Below are 19126 nucleotides of genomic sequence, written 5' to 3' on the forward strand. Positions count from 1 at the left end.
ATGAAAAATAAAACTGCTATAAACATCTCAAAAAAATATATATATACAGAATGTTTCTGTTACCCTATAAAGTTTCTTGTGCCCTTCTTCATTCAATCAAAAAAAAAGTCTAAAATATAAAATATCTGACTCCCCGACCTATGTTAGTCATAATAGATTAATTTTACCTGTTCTAAAATTTTATATATGTACATAAAGTATAGTTTCACATTTAGCTCAGCGTATGTCATAGTTTAGTATGTCAGGTTTCTGCAAATAATAGTTGTTCGTTTCTTTTTATTTTTGAGAAATATTCCAGTTTTTGAATGAGCCATAATATATTTCGGCACTTGTGTAAGGACTTTGGATTTTTTTTCAAATTCTGGACTATTACAAGTTGAGCTGCTATGAATATTCAGGTACAATGTTTGCATGAACTTCATTTCTTTAAAACTGCCAATTGTCCAAAGTTCTTCATCAGTTTATATCCCCACTAGCAGTTCATAAGAATCCCAGAAGCTGGGTGTGAAGGCACGCATTTATTAGCCATTCATACATTTTCCTTATTTTTATTTGAATATCTTTTGTTAAAGTCACTTTATTGAGGTATGATTGGTGATAGCCCAGAATTTGAAAAAGTCCTAAAGTCCATTTTCAGGTGAATGGATATATCACAATTTATCCATTGTTTGTATATATGCTATATTTTTTTTACCTATTCATCCATTGATGGACACATAGGTTGCTTCCATGTCTTCATGATTCAGAATAATGCTGCAGTGAACATGATATAGCAGATATCTTTTCAAAATTCTCATTTCAATTCTTTTGGATAAATATGCAGAATTTGGATTGTTGGATCACATGGTAATTTTTTCATTTTTTAAAAATGACCTCCTGTGCTAATCAGCTTTCTTATTATAACAAAATACCTGAGGTAATAAAATTATACAGAAGAAAAGATTACCTTAGCTCACAGTTTTGGAGGTTTCAGTTTGTGTTCAATTGAACGATTGCTATAGGGCCTGTGGCAAGATAGTACCTCATGGTTGAAGTTCATGGGTACATGGTGGAGGAAGCTGCTACCTTATGGCAACCAGGAAGGAATGAGAGAGATTAAGAGAAGTGAGGTTCCAATACCCCTACAAGGACACACCCCAATGACCTAACTTCCTCCCTCTAGACCGTACCTCTTAATAACACCACAGGTTTGTGGACTAAGCTTTCACCCTTAGGCCTTTGGGTAATACTTATCCAAACAAGTGTCTTCTAACTGCACTAATTTACATTCCTACCAAAGGTATGCAGAAGTTCCCTTTGTTCCACATCCTCATTAATAGTTACCTTTTGCTTTTGTTGTTTTTTCCTAATAGCATCCCAGCAGGTTTGGTTTTGATTTGCATTTCCCCAGTGATTCCTGATGTTGAACACATTTTCATTCACTTGGTGGTCCCTGGTTTCTCTTCCTTAGAAGAGAAGTTCAAGTCCTCAGCCCATTTTTAAATTGGGTTATTTACTTTTGTGCTATTGCGTTGTTTAGGAGTTCCTTACATATTTTGGATATCACCCCTATATCAGACACATGGGGTCTTAATTAACCTGTGGTGCTATAGAATGCTATAGACTAGTTGGGTTGTAGAAAACCAAAATTTCTTTCTCACAGTGTTGAAGGCTGGGAAGTTCAAGATTGGGTGACAGCGGATCTGACATCTGCTGACCTCCCTCTTCATAGAGGCCTTCTTCTCACTGTGTCCTCACAGGAAGGACATGGGGAGGAGCTCTCTGGGGTCCTTTTTTGGGGGACACTAATCGCATTCATGAGGGCTCCATCTTGGGATCCAATCACCTACCAAAGGCCTCCTTCCAATAGCATGGCCCTGGGGGTGAAGATGTCAGGTATGAATTATGGGGGCCATGAGCAATTAGTCTATGGCTTATGGTTGTGTATATTTCCTCCCCTTCCATTGGTTTCCTTTTCATTTTGATCTTTTCCTTGGCTGTGCAGAAAGCTGACTACTGTCGTAATCCTTATTTTATAGGTAAAAAGGCAGAGATATAGAAAAATGAACAACTTATCCAAGATTATTGAATTAGTGAGGGAAGGAGCTGATACTTAGAAAGTCTGAAAACAGAGTGCAATCCCCCCACCCCACCCCCACACAATGTGCCAGGCATTGTCAAAAGCAATTTACATTTTTAAGTCATTTAATCCTTTTAATGACCGTACAAGTAGGTTCTCTTATCCCCATTTTACAGATGAAAAAACACAGGTGCAGTGAACTGATGAATCCGTGGGCTCTGCTGCTTCCCATGGGTGTCTGCTCATCCTGGTGGCCTCCCTCTTGCAAAGTGGCTCCAGTGACTGATGAAAATAACAAATGCTACCCAGAGGTACCAGAAACTAGAAGAACCATGAACAGGTCGGCCTGGATTTTGATGCAACTAGCTTAGGGTGGAGGCCAGGTTGAGTGTGTTGTGGGGAAGAATAAAGTGAGGAGGCGGCCTGTTCCCTGGTGTCACTCTGGAGAGAGCCAGCCTGAAGTTTGGTAAACTTTCCTCCACAGCCAGCCTCACCGATAGTGTCCCAGAGGGGCTGTGCTCCCCAACGCCTTTTCTAAGGAGAAATCTGCTTTCTGGTTTATCTCTGGTTAGGAGAGGCCTCAAATCCAGATAAATAGTAATAACAAAGGTGATTATGATTATAAATGCTCCTGTGTGGAGTGCTAACTCTGCGCAGGGTCTATGCTAAGCCCTCTGAAGGGCATTTGATTGACATAACAGCAAGGGAGGAGTATGATTACTTCCACTTAGCAGGTGAGGAAAATGGAGTTAGAGTGGTAACTGAATTTTTCAGCATCGCAGCAAACAGGTGGCAGAGTCAGACTTGAGGTCGGGTCTGCCTGGATCTGCTCCCAGAACAATCCTGGCCCTTCTGCTCCTACTTTCTTATTGTCCAAGATTGATTTTAGGATTACAACCCCTGAGCTTCTCCGATTGAGAATTTCAGAATCCCAATGTTCTAGCTTTCGGGGAATTAAGGGTGCTTTCCCTACTCTGTCATTTAGATGCTGTCTTATTGTATAATAAGCCTAGATTTATAGAAAATTATGCATAAGAAATGGAGGTCAGCTAGCGTCTTGGAAGCCCTTCTGTACCCAGGTCCCCTCACATCCTCCTCCCATCCTCCAAATGATCGCTTTCATCACTCAAAGTAATGATTTCTTTGTGTCTTCTTAGCTTTATCATCTGACTGTAATTCTCGTGTAGTCTTCCCCATTAAAAATGATCATCGCTGGTGTTGTGGCTCACACTGGTAATCCCAGTGATTGGGGAACTGAGACAGGAAGACTGCATGTTCAAGATTAGCCTTAGCAATTTAATGTGACCCTATCTCAAAATGAAAAAAATAAAAAGCCCTGGGGAGGTAGCTCCGTGGCAGAGCCCTTGCCCCACATGGACAAAGCCCTGAGCTCCATCCCCAACCACAAAAATAGGAGAAGGAGGAAAGAAGGTAGGACAGAAGGAAGGAAAGTTGGTCAACACATTTTATAACCCTTTTTTATTCTACAAGTTCTACAAGTTCCTATTGCATGCTGGGTGTGGTGGCACATGCCTGTAATCCCAGCAGCTTGGGAGGCCAAGGCAGGAGGATCCTGAGTTCAAAGGAAGCCTCAACAAAAGCAAGGCAATAAGCTACTCAGTGAGACCCTGTCTCTAAATAAAATACAAAGTAGGGCTGGGGATGTGGTTCAGTGGTTGAGTGCCCCTAAGTTCAATCCCTGGTACAAAAAAAAAAAAAAAGCTTCTATTGTACCTTCCTCTTTCCTTAATATTTTTATTTTTATTAAACTTCATGTTTTGCAGAACCCAGGGTGTGTTCCCTGTAAAGTTTCTCACGGTTTGGATTTTGCTGATTGCACACTCTGAGTGCAGTTCAACATGTTCTCTGTCCTCTTTATTTCCTGTGAATTGATGGCTAGATCTAGAAGTTTGATCCGACTAGGTTTGATCTTTTTGGCAAGATTGTGGGTGGTGTTATGTTCTTTCGTGGGGAAGCACATAATGTCTGCTTGTCTCTTCTTTTGTGCTGTGAGTAGTCCTTGGTGCACAATGTCTGGATTTGTCAATTCACTGAGTATTGCAGAGTGGTGATAGTCCATCACTTCTTTATTTGTAAGAATACCTTTAAAGGGGGGTGTTTTCTCTTGACAGCTATCTGACTAGCCAGGGATGTAGTCAAAACAGAAAAATGAAGATTAATACTTGATGTAGTTCCTTTGCTTGACAGTTTTCAAGACAATAAATTAATTCCCTGAACAATTTAAAGGATCATTGAAGATCACCGGTTAATTGTTATTTTTAAAGTCTAATCTCACGTTTTAAAAGTGAGGTCACCGAGTCATTAGAGGTGAAATAACTTACCCAAGATCACACAGCAATGAGAACCAGAGAGGTTAAGAAACTGACTGAAGATCAATCAGTACATCAGTGGCAGAGTTAGAGTGGCTCCCTCTTGTCCCCCAGATTTATCTTAATCTTTGAGGAGCAGAACCTGAGATCTGGAACCCTAGTCTCAGAAAGAATACCTGAGAAATCTAAAATGGGTAAGAAATATTCAAAATTGTTGCTCACCTTCTGTCCTGGCTGGTGGTTGTCACTACTTTATCTACTCTGCCTGGCAGCCAGATCAAGCCCCATTGGTAAGGGATGGGGGGGCAGCCTGCAGATTTTATACTGCTCCTGAGAAGAGGGGACTTGTCACCAACTCTGGAAATTCTGCCTGGTGTCAGGGAGCCTTGGGAATGTGCCCAGGTTGCTGTGGGGTGGTTTCCAGCTCTGGCTACCACAGAGGCCCTTCTTGCCAAAATCTGTGATTCTCAGCAGGAAAATGAGAAGTTGGAGTAGAAAGTTCCAAACAGTCAGTGAGAAAGGGAAGGGCTAAGAACTCATCTTTCTACCATATTAAGAAAGGGGAGGCAGAGAGGAGGTGGTGGAATTCAGTAGAAGAGGTCAGAGGAAGAGATGGTGGAGGAAATGGTCTAATAATGGGATTGGGAGAAGAAAGGAGAAGATATTGTGACTCAGAGAGAGACAGAGACTGCTGGCACCTTAAGACCACCCAGCCATCCATCTGTTTGCACTCACTCACGTAGTTAATGGCCTTCTCAGACCCACCTACTTGTCTTCCTCTGACCTTTCTCCACTTTACTTCTATCGGCCACCTTCCACCCACTTCCCAGGCTCCCGGGGGCAGGTGGAGAGTGACAGCTGCGGAGAGGCCAGTGGGAGATAAGAGCATACTATTTCACGGAGAGATGCAAAGCCCTTCCAGTTTGTGGGTTAGAGGGCCAGTCAAGAATGGATACAAGGTAGCCTCTGATGACTCTGGTCTGCATTTAAAATACACTCTTGTGTAGCCAAGCACGGTGGCACATGCCTGTGATCCCAGCGGCTCTGGAGGCTGAGAGGAGGATCACGAGTTCAAAGTCAGCCTCAGCAACAGCAAGGCGCTAAACAACTCAGCGAGACCCTGTCTCTAAATAAAATTCAAAATAGGGCTGGGATGTGGCTCAGTGGTTGAGTGTCCCTGAGTCCAATCCCCAGTACCTCCCCCCGCCCCCGCAAAAAAAAAGAAATGCACTATTGTGATTATTCTGGCTGGAAAGGGGGATTGCCTGGACCAGACTCCTGGGAGTGAGATGAAACTTCTTGGTGAGAGATAGTATTTGTATCAAGTCAAAAAATAAAAAATCTTTGAGCCAAGAGGTCTCAAGAAATTGATCACACTAGTTCTATTAGTAGAAGATTCTGGAAGATGTCAGCCTTTTTACAAGTGCAGTATATAGGCATCCTAACCCTAGTGATATTAAAAGTTCTTAAGTTGTGAAGCTAATTGAGTAAAAGGTGATCAGAACATTTTAAAAACTCAAAATAGAATACAATACACAGCAGGCCAGCATGATGCTACATGGGGAAAGTAAGTGTGGTTTCATGGGATTCTTTTTAGTTGTGCATGTGTGCACATGTGTATGTTGGGACACATGCTTTTCACTGTGGGTCACCATCAAAAACTTTGAACATCATTAGAAAGTGCCCGGAGTGAGGACTTGGATCCACATGAGGTTCTTCCATTAAATAGCTGTGTGAATTTCAGTGTGTTGGTTAACCTCTCTGAGCTTCATTTTCCTCATCTGTGAAGTAAACAGATGGAACAAAATAAAGAGAGCAATGATGATTTATGAGGTTTCTTCTAGTCCTAAAATTCTATAATCTTTTTAAAAGATAAAGTGGGGGGGGTAGTTCAGTGGTGGAAAACTGGCCTACCGTGTGTGAGGCCCTGGGTTTGATCCCCAGTCTCTCAAAAAATAAACAAACTAACAAAAAAATCAATGAGAATTCTATGAAAGCATCACTGTTTTTGTTTTTTCATACTGTGGATTGAATCTAGGATGCCTTACCAGCTAGATTCCCTATCCTTTCTATTTTCTATTTTGAGACATAGTCTCACTAAGTTGCCTAGGCAGAATTTGAACTTGAAATTTTCCTGCCTCAGCCTTCCAAGTGGCTGGGATTACAGGTGTAAGCTACCACATGCCCAGGGTTAAAAGGGTTTTTAATGGGAGAGATGATATCCTCTGCAGGCTAAGACTGACCGATATGCCACAATGCACTTGGTACCAATATGCAATGCTTTCTATCAGAAAGTACCTCTTTCTCTTCAGGCTCAGCCCATTCATTCCTTCACCAAATACATACTGATGTGCCTGGCACTGTTCCAGGTGCTGGGGAGCCAGCTGTGGGGTGCACACCAACATCTGCACACGTGGTGTCGGCTTGGGGGACCCTGCAGCAGTTTAGGTTTTTCGTTGTTGCTTTTGTTCATCTGGAACACATCTAAAACACAACAAAACTGAGAAGCCTCCTGTAGGTTTACGAGGAGAGTCATCATTTTTTCTGTAATTGGTTTGGATTTTCAGTTGCTCTTTCCCTTCCATGGGGTTAATTCATGGAACAGTAGCAATACAAGTTTGGAAAGGGCTTCTGAGGGTTTTTTGTGCTCAGAAGGGTGACCTGACCTGAAAATCCCAAGTAATTCAAAATCTAAACTTTCTGGACTGGAAATTATTTTCTTTGATTTTTTAAATTTAATTTAATTTTTTTTTTTTTTTTTAATTTGAGAACCTCTTAAAAGCACAGAACCATTCTCTGGATGGTGATTCACTTTAAAGGATTTGCTTTTAATTTCTGGACATACTCATCTGTTCTGAGGAAAGGAATGAGCTGTTTCCTCCAAGGACATTGGGTAGCCTCTTTCCAGCCCACAGACCAAGAACTCTCCTGTGGTGGAAGGGGTGTGTCCATGAAGCCAGAGGACGCTCTTGGCTAGAGGCATTTGAGTTGAAGGCCTCAGGGGGCCAAAATCTTCCTGGCCACCAGAGGGCAGTAAGAACCTGTTTTCCATACCACTGGGAGTTGGGCCCTTTCTGCTGGAGCTACTAGCTTGGCGTTTGCCAACACAGTTGGTTTAATGACCCTTTCAAAGCATGTTGGGCCCGATCAGAGCACAGAGAAATAAGCAACAGGAGCCATCCTTCTCATCTTGCAAAAGTCAAATGTTCAGGTGCATTCATTGACTCAGTAAGTGTCAAGGACCATTTGTGTTCCAAGCTCTGACCTAGGCTTTGTGAACATGACTTTCAGTGAGCCCTCTGCTCTGTGGGTGCTCAGTCTAGGTTTTTCCACAGCTAACAGACAATGGTTTGTTGCCCTCTAACATGTCTCCACATGGTGTTGAATCCCAGGCGATAAGATTATTTTTGTTTTGTTTTGTTTTGTTTTTTACAGTGAGGTAAAAGCTCTAGGAGTTAGAATCATGATCTTGACAATTTCAAATGAGAGAATGTTGCTCTCAATGAATAGAATTCAGGAAAGTGGCCTTTTGATGTCTTTGGTACTGTAGCTAAACTTGGAACATTCATGTGAGGCTGACTCTAGTCTCATGGTCAATCCTAAACCAGGAGTTGCTGTTTTGCTGAGTAAACTTGGAGAAATGGTTCAGCCTTTCTGGGCCCAAGTTTTCCCACTGCCTCTCTGCTGCTAAGACTATTACCCAATAAAAAACTAAGTGAAATAGGAGGAAACAGTAATTTGGCTCATTAACTGGCACAGAAAATCAACCAGGATTTTGCTGGCCCTTTTGCTGTGTCTTTACAAATACTTGTTTGTTTGCGTGGCTGAGAACTCCCCCCTGCTAACTTTTATTTCATATAGAAACAAAGCCTCACTTATGTTAACACCAGTATTGGAAAGCCAGGCACAGTAGCACATGCTTGTAATCCCAGTGTCTCGGGAAGCTGAGGCAGGAGGATCACAAATTCACAGCCAATCTCAGCAATTTAGTGAGGACCTAAGCAACTCAGTGAGACCCTGTCTCTGATTAAAATATTTTAAAAGGGGCTGGAGATATGGTTCAGTGGTTTAAGCACCCTTGGGTTCAATCCCTGGTACCAAAATAAATAAATAAAACAATATTGGGCCTTTCACAAAGATGGTACCAAAAGTGAAGAAGGAAACACCTGCTGCTCCCAACACCAAAGTGAGAAGAACAAGAAGGAAGTGCTAAAAGTATCCACAGCCACACAGAAGACCCATAGGACATCCACCTTCTGGTGGCCTAAGACATTATGACCAGAGACAGCCCAAATACCCTCATAAGAGCACCCAAGGGAAAGAAGCTTAACCACGATGCCACCATCAATTCTCCTTGACCTCTGAGTCAGCCTTGAAGGAGGAAATTGACATCACACTTGTGCTCACGGTGTATGTCAAGGTCAACAAGCAGCAGACCAAATGGGCTATGAAGAAACTCTATGGCATTGATGTGGCCAAGGTCAACACTCTGGTCAGACCCTATGGGGAGAGGAAAGCAGATTTTCACTGACTCTTTATTTTGATGCCTTGGATATTGCCAACAAAATTGGGATAATCTCAACTGAGTCCAGCTGGCTAATTGTAAATATTAGGTTTTTTTTTCACTATTTTAAAAACCAAAATAAATCAAAACAATATTGGATCCCCAAAGTGAATGATTGTCCAACCAAGAGATCAGAATATTTTTTGAATTTTTCACAATAGCTTGGATGAGTTGAGTGTGTACATGGAAAGCTTTGTGCTTTCTAAGAAAATGTCAGAATGAGCAGGGAGCAGCGGTACATGCCTGTAATCCCAACAACTTGGGAGACTGAGGCAGGAGGATCCCAAGTTTGAGGCCAGTCTTGGCAATTTAACAACCTATCTCAAAATAAAAAATAAAAAGAGTTGAGGATGTAGCTTAGGAGTAGAGTGCCCTTGGGTTTAATCCCCAATACTCCAAAAGAAAAAAGAAAAAAAATAGCATAAGGAGATGAGGACAAATTTGAGGACGCCCCCTTTCTGGCAACCCTCGAGCTAGGAAGCATCGTCTATAGCTCAGATAGAAAGTGTCTGTCTTACCTATGAGCTAAGACACTAATGGTAATGACAAGACATGGTAAGATACTAATTCCACCCAGAAGTAAGTGGAATTCTCTAGCAGGTTCAAGAGCCCCGGAAGGACAATCCAGATGATCTCTAAATTGCACTGCACTTGGTTCCCACAGGATCACCCTGCCTCCTAACACTAATGCTGACTCAATCTGTTAAAGATTAGATTAATCAGCTTTCCTAAACAAGACCTCTGAAGACAAAAGGCACCCCTGCTGAAAGTAGAACACTCCTTCTACTCTCCAGATAAGGTGCCATGTTTATTGTTTCAAAAGACAGGATGTAATAGGACACGCCCTGAGCTGGTCTGTAAAGCTTCCCTCTATGTGATTTTATTGGTATTTGTTCAGAGGCAGCACTGATTAGAGGAATCATTACAAGAGCCTGAGGAAAAAAAAAATTTGATTACCCAGTTTGGTTACCTAGGCATTTTAAGGTAAAAATAAAGACATTTAAACTAGAATAAAGAAGATCTGAGTTCCCAACACTGTCATTGTCTTACCACATTACTGCTAGGCAAGCTTTTGGATAATTATGGTAATTTACGAAGGGCACACCTGGCTGGAAACCCTGCCTTTCCCTCTTACTATGAGGTTTGCGCAAGTCATATGACTTTTCTGATTTTGTTTCCTATCTATAAAGTAACATTACACCTATCCTGCTTCCCTTACTGGAGTGATATAAGAATTACATTGTTAGTATATGTAGCAGTGTTTCAATTCCTAAGGATTTCACTTTAATAGCTGTGCCTCCTTTGTCTCTGATCCTGAAATGCCCCAGCACTTGCATTCCTCAGCTGGGACACTTCTGCTTTTATCTGTTTTGCCTGCCCTCCCCTGCTCTGACACCCAGACAGGACTTTCTGAGAATAAGATCACTATTGTCAATTGTTTATTTGTCTCTATTTTTTTTAAATGCATGCATTGTCTAGCTCCATTAGTTAGTGCTGAGTTACCATAACACAGGCTAATTACCTTCTGGCCAACTTAGGAGACCAGCCAGCTTGCAACTCTGGGACTTTTGCCTGCAGCTAGCAAGGCTTCCTGCCATATACCTGTGCAAAGTGAGGGTAAGCCTTGTTTTGACTTTCAAGGTGAAAAGTATGCAGGGATAGGAAGGAAAACAGCAATAACCACCCTGACAATACAGCAAACAGCCAAAAGTGAGAGACTAGAACCTTTACCACATTCTTTCCCCAAAGGTACAGTGAGTGTTCTTGTGCCTATTCCTTTTGTGGCCAATAATAGAGCCATGACTTTCCCTCATTCAGTTCCAATGAGCTCAAAGTGTGGTGGAGTTGGAATTACTCAGCCACAAGATCAGATTTAAAAATAGGTTCTCCATTTAGCCCTGTAGCCTTTCCCTCTTCGACCCCTGCTAGACACTTCTCATTCTATCAGCTCAGGGAGGGGACAGGATAGAAGCTGGAAGGTTATGAAGGTGAGAGCCCTAGGAGGCAGAAGGTTTGGGAACAAGGAAAAAGGAGCTTATACAAGCAAAAGAAGAGAGAGGAGAAAAATGTGCAGGGGAATCTTAGTGAGAAGAAGAGAAGAAAAAGAAGTAGAGGAGTAACGTGACTGGAGACAAGGCTCTGGGAGAAGGGGAGACTTCTTTTCCCCAGGCTCCCAGTGAGACACAGCAAAAACAGCTAACTTGAGCAAATCAGCTGTGTCCAGATGTCCTTCCAAGGTTCTATCTGGACTTTGAGAGCTCAGGCCACAAGTCACAGTTCAATGCCTACACTAGGTCCAGGAGCCAACCCTTGCTAGTCCTTGCAATGGCAGCTGCAGTCCAGATCCCCTAAAAGCAGTGCAGCCATCCCTTCCTCTTTGTGACAGTTTCTCTAAATTGCTGAGGTTGGCCTCAAACTTGTGATCTTCCTGCCTCAGCCTTCTGAGTAGCTGGATTATAAGTGTATACCCCCAGGGGTAAATTTTGATGTGTTTTACTCAGAACAGAAACAGTGTCTGGCTTATGATAACTGCTCTATAAATTTGTAAAGATGAATGAATGGACATGCAAACTAAGATTATAATAATAGTAAAAACCCTTTAAGTTACTCAATAAGTGAGTGTCAGAGCAAGACTGGAATTCTCCTTCATTCTAGATTCATGAGGTTTGCCATTCTTTCAAAGATTTTCTCACCCAATATGCATGCTTTTCAAAAGGTAGTTCATTACCAAAATTCATTCAGAATGGCCTGCTTTGGTTTTAGGGAAGCAAGTTTACCCCTCCTTAGGGTTCCATTTATTATAAGTTCAGGGCCTGCTCAAGTTTCAAAGATGGCTTTGAAATATCTAGCCAATTGAAGTGCTGAGGTCTGCTTGGTCTTGGGATGAATCTATGTATTATCAGGATCCTGCAGGGCCAGTTAGATCTTAAACTCGGATTTAAGATCTTAAACCTGGGTGGGATGCCCTCAGACCACGGAGTCTTCCACCAGGACATCTTTTGGGTAAATAAATGTTATTAGGTTTTAAGACACTCTTTTCTAAATCATTGATTTCTTCTTTCCAATTTTTTTTTTTTGTATTAAAAGTATTTTAGCTGGGCTTGGTGGCACACACCTGTAATCCCAGTGACTTGGGAGGCTGAGGTGAAAAGATTCCAAGTTGAAAGGCAGCTTCAGCAACTTAGCGCCAGGCCCTAAGTAATTTAGTGAGGCCCTGTCTCAAAATAAAATAAAATAATAATAATAATAATAATAATAATAATAATAATAAAGTCTTAGTGATTCCTTAGAATCAGAAAACTTAGAATGGAACCACCATTTGACCCAGCTACCTCAATCCTTGGTTTATACACAAAGGACTTAAAATCAGCATATTACAGTGACACGGCCATGTCAATATTCATAGCAGCATAATTCACAATAGCCAAACTGTGGAACCAACCTAGATGCCCTTCAACAGATGAATGGATAAAGAAACTGTGTACACAATGGACTATTACTCAGATATACAGAAGAATTAAATTATGGCATTTTCAGGTAAATGGATAGAGCTGGAGAATATCAAGCTAAGTGAAATAAGCCAAACCGGAAAAACCAAAGAGTGAATGTTTTCTCTGATAAGCAAATGCTGATCCCTAATGGGGGAGGTGACGTGTGGGGAAGAATGAAGGAACTTTAGATTGGGCAGAGGGGAGTGAGAGGGTGGGGAGAGGGTGCTGAGGTAGGAAGGAAGGTAAAATGAGATGGACATATTACTCTATATGTACGTATGACTACACTACCAGTGCACCATATACACCATATACAGCCAGAGGAATTAGAAGTTGTGCTCCACTTGTATACAATGTATCAAAATGCATTCTACTGTCATATATAACTAATTAGAACAAATAAATAAATAAATAAATAAGGCTTGGGATGTGGCTCAGTGGTTAAGCATCTCTGGTTTCAAGGGATGTAGCTCAGTGATACAGTGCTTGCTTAGCATGCATTCAATCCTGGATTCAATCCCCAGCACTAAACAAACAAACAAACAAATAAAAGCAAAACAAAACAAAACAAAACAAAAAAACTCCCTTTCCCAGTTCAACTCATTATCAGGCATATGCGTGCCAGTAAGAAGAACAAGTTGAAATTTGGTGCATAGAGCATGTTTATGATTTGCAGGATGAAGGTGAAGGAAGGCTGTGAATCACCTATGACAGACCCAGGAGAAACTTACCATGGCCAAGTGGAGGGCAGTCTAAGGTAGTCTCTCTGAAATGACTGGACTGCAACTACAAGAGATCAAGAAGCAATGGTGCCCTGCAGTATGCAGAGAGATTTGACTCAGATGTTAGGGAAGTTTAAGAAACTCTCAGCAGATCCCGAGGCTGAGTTCCACCTATAAGGAAGAATTTACTAATGTATATGTCATGATGGGAAAGAACATGTTTCTCCATTTGAACTACAGAACTCCAATATGTCAGCAAACAGGTTAGGAATATGCAACATGTAAAATCTTTTGAACTAGAAGTCTTAAGGCAGAAAATAAATGGAATTGCATGTGTGTATGATTAAAAAAAATATTTATAGCCAGGCGTGATGGTGCACACATGTAATCCCAGTGACTTGGGAGGCTGAGGCAGGAGGATTGCAAATTTGAGGCAAGCCTGGACAACTTAGTAAGAGCTTGTCTCGAAATTTAAATGTAAATAAACAAATAAAAAGTTCTGGGGATGTAGCTTAGTTGTAGAGCACTCCTGTACCAGTACTGCAAAAAAAAAAAAAAAAATTAGCAGCTTTGATCCAATTGCATCATAGAAATTCTTGATTTCATGTGCAAGAATTTAGCTTATATGCAAAACCCACATATATGCTATTATTGTAGCTCAGCCAAGGGTTAAATTGGATCTTAATATTGAGATTTTTTTTGTTTTTTTATATTGCATCAGGCTTTTATAAGTCTTAGAAATAAATAAAAATGGCTTAGCTCTGGTTCAAAGAGGATTTTCCCCTAGAGCTGATTTTACTATAATATATAGCTTCATATAAAACCTAGCATGCTGAATACAGTTAGTCTTCAAAGTGGATTAGGTTTGTTGTGCTTTGGGCATTTCCAAAGCATTAGTTACAGTACATTGCATTAGCTTTACCAGTTGCTTCTCCTGTAATGAAAGTCATAGAAAGATCATCCGCTTGAATAGGAGACCAGAATGCCATCTTTTAACTTCTATTGAGTGTGATGGAGATGATAATTGAATGGCAAAACCACTCCCATTGTAAGGGAGCAATGAAGCATTCTTTAGTTTCTTTACAAAAGGCAAAATCCGAGATGCAGAAATCTGAGATGCTGACAAGCCCTATTCATGCAGTGATAATAATAATGATAACAATAATGATCATAATTGTACCAGTTGTTACCATTTGCCACTTTCCCCCTTGTCCATGGGCCTTAAAATAAATAAACCTGTATTCTAAGCTATTAACTTGACCTCAGTCTTTATCCACCTTTTTTTTTGTGGGTGTGTGAGTGGGAAATGATTTCATATACACAGCGTGTGTGTGGCATTGTGTGGAAAACGTGGATTTTTTATATTGCTCTATGGTGTGTGGATGCTGTGTACCTTGTTGCCCTAGTGATAAATGTATGATACATGTATTCACGTCTGCATACATAAAAATGAGGCCATCATGGATTTTTCTTAGCATTAACTATGTGGGAGAGGCTGGTTAATCTCTCACAAGTCCTTGAGACAGTCACTTTTAGTATGAATCTGATTTTTCATATGGGTTAACTAAAGCACTAAGAGACTAATTAACTTTCTAATAAGTGGGGGATCCCAGGATTTGAATCAGATATTCTAATTCTAGAACTTTTGCATTTCATTGTCAGTCACTGAGCCCCCTCTAAGTGAGGAAATAGATGAATATTATAAGCTTACTATAATTGGAAAGCAACCTATAAATGTCAAGAAGATGCAATTGTGCCTGCCAGCCTTGAGAATTCAGAAGTCTGGCATATATGTCTGTACATACCATATTTACATTTCTTTCAAACAGGTCATATGATGGATATTAAGACTGAAGATGGTATTTTGTACAGGCATTTGCAATCATTGTGTAGTATAGGTTCACAGGAAGATTACCACTTGAATAGAAAATCAAAATGCCATCTTTTAATTTCCATCGACTGTGATGAAGATGATAATGAAATGGCAGAGCCACTGTCGCTGTAAGGGAGCAATGAAGTTAGCACTGAGATGTTGACATTCAAGAGAGAGACACTCCTCCATGTTGGAGGAGGCCAAGTTGATCACATGGCAGCCTAAACTCTAGAGCCAGATTATCTAGATTGAACCCTGGCCCAGGTGCCAATTGGCTGTGTGTCTTTAGATGACCTTCCCAAGCCTCTTTTTTTTCCCCCCTTTTGAAAATGGGAGTGACCACTAATACACTGGTTTGGTTTAAGAATGAATAAAGACAATGTGTGATTTCTTGTAAGTGTGTAGTAAATATTATCTACTCTTACTATGATTATATTTGGGTATTAGTCTAATTTAAACAAAATTATCTTCCCACCCTCGGTGGAGAATCTGTGTGCTCATGTTCTTCTTTGTGACGTTTCTTCTCAGAAAACAAGTGGATTTTTCCTGGAATCTGGGCCAAACACTTACCCATTAGTGCCAACGAAATACAAAACCCTTTGTTTGGACAATGCGCTGTAGTCCCGAGGTAGGGCAAGAGAGGGCACTGTCAGCAGAATAGTAACAGGAAGGCTGCAGTAGAAGTAGTCTAGCTTTAAAAATATGTGACACCTTCTGAAATACAAAACTATTCTCACGTAAGGTGTTTCTTTCTTTTTAAAGTGCACGGTAATATGTTTGGGGACTCAGCTATTTCATAATTAATAAGTAAGCCTCACCTTTGTGCCACTGTAAACAGGGCAAAAAAAGTGGCCCTGAACTCTACAAGATGCCTTTAAAGACACTTTCTACTTGGAAACTCAAATGGAATGTCCAGACATTTAGGAGGGATTAAATAATGGCTTAATATTGGCCTTCTAGTCAGTTCCCTTTGAACAAGGAACTATGGAAGAGGGTGGTTATTATCTGAAGAGCCGACCAGCATCAGAATGTAGGTCTTTTGGGGTTCCCAAAGGGAAGTTGGAAGAGTTGTATTTCTAGAGACTTTTGAAAGAGAGCTGGATGAAATTTCATGTCTCAGGGATGGTAAGCTGAGGCTCTTGCCATCAGGAGAAAGAGGATTGACTGAACTCCAATTCAGAGTGTTTTCTTATGAGTTAAGAGTCAAACAGCTATTTCCAAATGCATTCCAATTCCTTCCTTTAAGTGCTCCCTGAAGATCCATAGTCCAAACACCCGTAACTGAGAAACCTGGGCTTTTAGTTAATCAGGAACGAATGTTCTGGGCAAAGAGCATTGTGGCCCCAGGTTCCTTCCTGAAATCTCCTATGTGATGGAGGCTCAGTCAGAGCTCACAGTCAGAGCTGCCCCCCTAGGGAAACCGCAGAGCCAAGATGAACAATATTCTTTAATTTTTGTGTCTCCAGAAGGGCCTTGTGGTAGAAGAACAATCTCTAGAGATTTTGAGGCCGGGAAACTAATTGCACGGAATGCCTCATCAATCATCCTCCCAACTTGGCTCCCTGGCCTCGTTACCCCCGCTATCATTTCTTCATTCACAGACATTCACTGAACATAAATGTAAATGCTCAGGATGGATCAGTGAGCTCAATAACAGAATGACAAATGATGAATGGAACATAAATCTTGCCTGGATGGCAGTTACGGTCTGGAGGAAGTAGAAAATTCACACTAGTCATTATGGTGCAGGGCTGGGATGTTGCTCAGTGGTGGAGTGCTCGATTAGGATGGATGAAGCCCTGGATTCCACCCCCAGCACCACAAAATAATAACAATAATAATAATAATTGATTATATGATATATTAATAATAATCATTATTATATGAGATGGGAAATAATGTGTTGAAAGCGATATGGGTAAACTGATCTGTGACTATTTTATACTTGTAATGATGGATTTAAATGGATTTTGAAGCTATTCTCAAAGGAGATAAGAAAGAGAAGGTGTCACAAAATGACCACTGGAAGAGCAAGAGCAGGCATAGATTTGAACCCATGGGATGTTTTAGAACTTTAGACCTAGAAGTGACCAAAGGCATCTGTCTCAACCACATAGTGAGACTGTCCCCGACAGGGTCATTCTGGGTGTCACTACCTCTGTGGATGGGAACTCATCATTTACTTTTAGATGAACAGTATCTGGTTCCTGAAGGCAGTGAGGGAATTTCTATGTTTGTGTGTGCACCTGTGTGAGAGAGTGTATACCTGAGAGAGAAAGGAGGTGGGGCAGTGGCCTTGACTTTTAGTATTCTAGGTGCTTTCTGCCTGAAGGACATTCAGGAGTGACAAGTGATGATTGGTTTGTTCTTTGAGTCAAGCTGGGAAAAAATTTATGATGGGATGGAACCTGAGGTCTCTGAGGTCCAAGGTCCAAGGGCCTGCATGGGTGGCAAACTCGCCTGGAATGAGATCACGTGAGCCAGACTTCAGGAAGGAGACTTTGCTCTGATGAGCAAGATTTAAGCTTTTGTCTGACTGCATCATGGAAAGAAGTTACCTACCTGTGGAAGCCAAACTGAAACACAGAGAAGCCACTTTTAAAGGTTTTCTAGTATTTATCGAGCTACTATTTCAGCAAAGGGTGGCAAGCCCCACTTTATAAAAACTACCGTAGTGGAGCCTCAGGCTGACCTATTTGCAAAAGGCCAGCAGTTGGAGTCTTGAGTCTTTAATCCTCAATAGCAGGATCCTTGAAGCACCAGGATTTTGAGCCCTGCTGACTTGCCTCAGAATCTATAGGTAGACTTCTTAACAGGTAAGAAGTATTTGAGACACTTGGGCAAAAATTGGTGATTAGGGCTACCTACATTAATGTGGTCTGGACATGCCCTCAAAGGTATTTCTTTCTGTTATTTCTGGCAAGGGTGTTCTGCTAGACATTCAGGATAGTGTCTCTTTTAAAAAATATTTAGAATTCAATGTGAACTCCCAAAGAAATTGGTTTAACTTTGTGGTATATTTTAGTTAGGGAATTAACAGAAGCTGACTGAATTAAACGTGAAAACAAATTCTACAAACAAAGTTTTAAAGGCTTAAATCTTGCTATCAGAGCAAATTGCAATTTCAAATATTAATTTATTTGCAAAATTTAAAATCAAATAAACCTTTATCAAAAAAAGAAAGGAAAAAAAGAAAGACAGGGAGAACCAGTTTAAATGATGCCTGAAAATAGATATTTTATAGAAAGTTAAAATGGATTAATTGTGACATCGATAAAACACAATTTTGGATTAAATAACTGGGTTTGAATCACATCTGATGTTTAAAGTTCTTAATTTCTCTGAGTTTTTGCGTCCTCATCTCTATAATGAGTGGGGTAGGGGGAGTGACATTTGACTCAGAGGGATAGAGTAAGTCTTAAGAAAAATACAGGGCCTGGCTCAAGAAATCTTAGGTGATTTCTGAAAATTTTTAAGACTTTGAAACATTTCTAATCTATGCCTGATTGAAGCAGATTTGCATTTGGTTCAGGTCTTAGTTGCCCTATATTTACTTGAAATCAACAGTGTAAGATCATATAAGTTGATTATTTACAGATGGACTTTTATCAAGCAGTGGTGCTCTGCAAGATTATGTATAAATCAAGTAATATTTAAAATGCTTTAGGGAAATTTCCCACATTAAGAAATTCAATTTATGTAAAGCAAAAAGGCCTTTCCAAAAGCAAATAAATATTCTACTCTATCTTTTGCACAAATCTGAATGTTCACACATTGGGATTAGTTCTAGCGAGGTACTGTGTTTGATTAGCTTGTTGCTTTGTAGGGGCTTATGAGGGAATTGGATGCTCACAAAATGTGTCCGTTCAAAGGCAGGCTGAGTTAGGCCTCTTTGGTGCAATTTGTTTTTAAATTATTCTTTGAGGTCAAAAATACTACTTCCAAAATAATAATGGGAGTTGCTTAGATAGAATTTGACCAAAGTATGTTTTGACAAAAAGCTGTTTCACCTCCAGCTTTGTGACCTTGGTTCAAGCTTTACCTTGCCAACTCTTCAGTTTCTCATCATGAATCCGGGTGAAATATG

The 19126-nt window shown here is 40.7% G+C and overlaps 1 protein-coding gene across 4 annotated transcripts in view; it reads left to right on the forward strand.

The window, feature by feature from the left end:
• Gramd1b (GRAM domain containing 1B) overlaps positions 1-19126 on the forward strand; it is a 273207-nt gene that overhangs the window by 37747 nt on the left and 216334 nt on the right. For 2 of the 4 annotated variants that reach the window (XM_078047212.1, XM_078047213.1), the window contains exon 1: positions 17562-17855. The exons of the other annotated variants lie outside the window; for them this stretch is intronic. The gene's annotated coding sequence lies outside the window, so the exon portion shown is untranslated. Of the gene's footprint in view, positions 1-17561; positions 17856-19126 lie in introns of those variants that run through there. 4 annotated transcript variants of the gene reach the window in all.

Source organism: Ictidomys tridecemlineatus, chromosome 4 (assembly GCF_052094955.1).
Source record: "Ictidomys tridecemlineatus isolate mIctTri1 chromosome 4, mIctTri1.hap1, whole genome shotgun sequence".
In the NCBI taxonomy this organism is placed as follows: domain Eukaryota; kingdom Metazoa; phylum Chordata; class Mammalia; order Rodentia; family Sciuridae; genus Ictidomys; species Ictidomys tridecemlineatus.